A 5000-nucleotide genomic window follows, 5' to 3' on the forward strand; every position below is an offset into this window, starting at 1 on the left:
CAGCGGGGCATGCCGGGCACTCCCAACCATTGCAAGCAAGCAAGCAAGCAAGAAAGAAAGTAAGTAAGTAAGTAAGTATTACATATAGGGGCGGGACATGCGGGGAGTTCTGCGAAACGTGCACTACGGGGCACACGCGTACCTACCGGGGCATACCGACCCCTATTGGGGCACACGTGTGCATATCGGGGCATACCGGGCCTATCAGGGCACACGCGTACATACCGGGGCATACCGAGCCCTACTGGGGCACACGTGCGCATATCGGGGCGTACCAAGCCTATCGGGGCATTCGCATGTATCCCAAGGCATACCGAGTCTATCCGGGCATACGCGTTCATACCGGGGCGTAACGGGCCTATCGGGGCATACTTGGGCATATCCGGGCAAAAAATGCCCAAAACTTGCGCAACCTTGGCAACCGTGGTCCATTCCTCACTATATGCCATGGCCTTGTGCCCATGGTCTTCACAAGACAGCATCCAAGGCGCCTGAAAGGCCAAGGGAGCCCAACCCAGCAATGCCCAGCCAAGGCCAGGCATTCCAGTGCCTGCCCGGGCAAAAACGCCCAAAGCATGCCCCATTCCTTAGCCTATCCAGGCAAAAACGCCCAAAACCAGCCCATTCCAGTGCCTATCCGGGCAAAAACGCCGAAAGCATGCCCATTCCTTAGCCTGTCCAGGCAAAAACGCCCAAAACCAGCACATTCCAGTGCCTATCCGGGCAAAAACGCCCTAAACCTGCGCATTCCAGCGCCCCGCAGCATGCCACCCTCCTATAGGGTTTGCGCAACCAACCCGCCTAACCACCAGTGGCAACCAAAGGTGCTGTTAGCGACGACTTCTGAAGACGCAACGAGACGCGACGGGTTTGCGCCCAGACGCGACGAGACGATGCGGGATCTGCGCCCAACCATGCCTACACCCGCCGACTTGTTGCGGGAGCTGCTTGCCCAAGCATGCCTAGCGTGCAAGGCCTGCGTGCCCAAGGTCTGTGTGCAAGGCTAGTGCCCAAGGCTAGTGCGCAAGGCTAGTGCCCAAGGCTAGTGAGCAAGGCCTGGGTGCAAGGCTAGTGTGCAAGGCTTGTATGCAAGGCTAGTGTGCAAGGCTGCTGTGCAAGGCTTGTGGGCAAGGCTGGTGCGCAAGGCTAGTGCCCAAGGGTTGTGTGCAAGGCTAGTGCCCAAGGCTAGTGCGCAAGGCTCGTGCCCAAGGCTAGTTCGCAAGGCTTGTGTGCAAGGCTAGTGCGATGGGCCAGTGCCCAAGGCTTGTGAGCAAGGCTTGTATGCATGGCTTGTGCGCAAGGCTTGTGTCCAAGGCTTTTGTGCAAGGCTCGTGCGCAAGGCTAGTGTGCAAGGCTTGTGCGCATTGGCAGGTAGCCCACCACCATGCACGATCCAAATGCCACTCACGCGACAACACGGTGCCAAGCCGGGCATGGTGTGCACTCAAAACCAATCAACGGACAGAGGTCATGCGTCATGGGGGGGATCTAGCAAGGCCATGGGGAAGGTCATGGAGGACCTTGGAAGCAAGCGCAAGACGAGAGCGAATCGAACAAGGGGCCAGGACGGGGCCTTGTGCCCATGGTCTTCGCAAGACTGCGTCCAAGGCGCCCGAAAGCCCAAGGGAACCCAAACCCGGCCGACACTTGCAATCGCACATGCTCTCTGCAACACACCATCAATGCCGCCCAACGGGGCCAGCACGAGCAGTCATCCGCGGTCCCCTGGCCCTGCGCACGTTTGTCTTTGAAACCGAGCATCAATGCCACAGAAAGTGCCGGGGCGCCAGCTGGAGCCATCATCCGCGTTGCCATGGCTCGCTTGGCCTTGGCTTGCCAGGCCCCGACAGGAGCAATCGCGCATTTTCTTTGCAACCGACCATCAATGCCGCCCAACGGGGCCAGCACGAGCAGTCATCCGCGGTCCCCTGGCCCTGCGCACGTTTGTCTTTGAAACCGAGCATCAATGCCACAGAAAGTGCCGGGGCGCCAGCTGGAGCCATCATCCGCGTTGCCATGGCTCGCTTGGCCTTGGCTTGCCAGTCCCCGACACGAGCAATCGCGCATTTTCTTTGCAACCGACCATCAATGCCGCCCAACGAGGCCAGCACGAGCAGTCATCCGCGGTCCCCTGGCCCTGCGCACGTTTGTCTTTGAAACCGAGCATCAATGCCACAGAAAGTGCCCGGGCTCCAGCTGGAGCCATCATCCGACGTGCCATGGCTTTGGTCCCATGGTCTTCGCAACCGAGCATTCGTGACACCCGACGGGGCCAGGACACCAACCCTTCCGACAGGAGCATTCGCGCATGTTCTTTGGCCACACAACGGCGCCAGCACGAGCAAAATCATCAGCGGTGCGGTGGCCTTGCACGGCCTTTTGTCTTTGGAACCAACCATCAGTGCCACGGGAAGTGCCGGAGTCCCGGCATCCGCGGTGCCAAGTCATTGCGCCCTTGGTCTCTGCAGCGGGGCATGCCGGGCACTCCCAACCATTGCAAGCAAGCAAGAAAGAAAGTAAGTAAGTAAGTAAGTATTACATATAGGGGCGGGACATGCGGGGAGTTCTGCGAAACGTGCACTACGGGGCACACGCGTACCTACCGGGGCATACCGACCCCTATTGGGGCACACGTGTGCATATCGGGGCATACCGGGCCTATCAGGGCACACGCGTACATACCGGGGCATACCGAGCCCTACTGGGGCACACGTGCGCATATCGGGGCGTACCAAGCCTATCGGGGCATTCGCATGTATCCCAAGGCATACCGAGTCTATCCGGGCATACGCGTTCATACCGGGGCGTAACGGGCCTATCGGGGCATACTTGGGCATATCCGGGCAAAAAATGCCCAAAACTTGCGCAACCTTGGCAACCGTGGTCCATTCCTCACTATATGCCATGGCCTTGTGCCCATGGTCTTCACAAGACAGCATCCAAGGCGCCTGAAAGGCCAAGGGAGCCCAACCCAGCAATGCCCAGCCAAGGCCAGGCATTCCAGTGCCTGCCCGGGCAAAAACGCCCAAAGCATGCCCCATTCCTTAGCCTATCCAGGCAAAAACGCCCAAAACCAGCCCATTCCAGTGCCTATCCGGGCAAAAACGCCGAAAGCATGCCCATTCCTTAGCCTGTCCAGGCAAAAACGCCCAAAACCAGCACATTCCAGTGCCTATCCGGGCAAAAACGCCCTAAACCTGCGCATTCCAGCGCCCCGCAGCATGCCACCCTCCTATAGGGTTTGCGCAACCAACCCGCCTAACCACCAGTGGCAACCAAAGGTGCTGTTAGCGACGACTTCTGAAGACGCAACGAGACGCGACGGGTTTGCGCCCAGACGCGACGAGACGATGCGGGATCTGCGCCCAACCATGCCTACACCCGCCGACTTGTTGCGGGAGCTGCTTGCCCAAGCATGCCTAGCGTGCAAGGCCTGCGTGCCCAAGGTCTGTGTGCAAGGCTAGTGCCCAAGGCTAGTGCGCAAGGCTAGTGCCCAAGGCTAGTGAGCAAGGCCTGGGTGCAAGGCTAGTGTGCAAGGCTTGTATGCAAGGCTAGTGTGCAAGGCTGCTGTGCAAGGCTTGTGGGCAAGGCTGGTGCGCAAGGCTAGTGCCCAAGGGTTGTGTGCAAGGCTAGTGCCCAAGGCTAGTGCGCAAGGCTCGTGCCCAAGGCTAGTTCGCAAGGCTTGTGTGCAAGGCTAGTGCGATGGGCCAGTGCCCAAGGCTTGTGAGCAAGGCTTGTATGCATGGCTTGTGCGCAAGGCTTGTGTCCAAGGCTTTTGTGCAAGGCTCGTGCGCAAGGCTAGTGTGCAAGGCTTGTGCGCATTGGCAGGTAGCCCACCACCATGCACGATCCAAATGCCACTCACGCGACAACACGGTGCCAAGCCGGGCATGGTGTGCACTCAAAACCAATCAACGGACAGAGGTCATGCGTCATGGGGGGGATCTAGCAAGGCCATGGGGAAGGTCATGGAGGACCTTGGAAGCAAGCGCAAGACGAGAGCGAATCGAACAAGGGGCCAGGACGGGGCCTTGTGCCCATGGTCTTCGCAAGACTGCGTCCAAGGCGCCCGAAAGCCCAAGGGAACCCAAACCCGGCCGACACTTGCAATCGCACATGCTCTCTGCAACACACCATCAATGCCGCCCAACGGGGCCAGCACGAGCAGTCATCCGCGGTCCCCTGGCCCTGCGCACGTTTGTCTTTGAAACCGAGCATCAATGCCACAGAAAGTGCCGGGGCGCCAGCTGGAGCCATCATCCGCGTTGCCATGGCTCGCTTGGCCTTGGCTTGCCAGGCCCCGACAGGAGCAATCGCGCATTTTCTTTGCAACCGACCATCAATGCCGCCCAACGGGGCCAGCACGAGCAGTCATCCGCGGTCCCCTGGCCCTGCGCACGTTTGTCTTTGAAACCGAGCATCAATGCCACAGAAAGTGCCGGGGCGCCAGCTGGAGCCATCATCCGCGTTGCCATGGCTCGCTTGGCCTTGGCTTGCCAGTCCCCGACACGAGCAATCGCGCATTTTCTTTGCAACCGACCATCAATGCCGCCCAACGAGGCCAGCACGAGCAGTCATCCGCGGTCCCCTGGCCCTGCGCACGTTTGTCTTTGAAACCGAGCATCAATGCCACAGAAAGTGCCGGGGCGCCAGCTGGAGCCATCATCCGACGTGCCATGGCTTTGGTCCCATGGTCTTCGCAACCGAGCATTCGTGACACCCGACGGGGCCAGGACACCAACCCTTCCGACAGGAGCATTCGCGCATGTTCTTTGGCCACACAAAGGCGCCAGCACGAGCAAAATCATCCGCGGTGCGGTGGCCTTGCACGGCCTTTTGTCTTTGGAACCAACCATCAGTGCCACGGGAAGTGCCGGAGTCCCGGCATCCGCGGTGCCAAGTCATTGCGCCCTTGGTCTCTGCAGCGGGGCATGCCGGGCACTCCCAACCATTGCAAGCAAGCAAGAAAGAAAGTAAGTAAGTAAGTAAGTATTACATAT

Source organism: Tasmannia lanceolata, unplaced genomic scaffold (assembly GCF_043159265.1).
Source record: "Tasmannia lanceolata isolate RefF3 unplaced genomic scaffold, GAP_Taslan_0.1 ptg000019l, whole genome shotgun sequence".
Classification (NCBI taxonomy): Eukaryota; Viridiplantae; Streptophyta; class Magnoliopsida; order Canellales; family Winteraceae; genus Tasmannia; species Tasmannia lanceolata.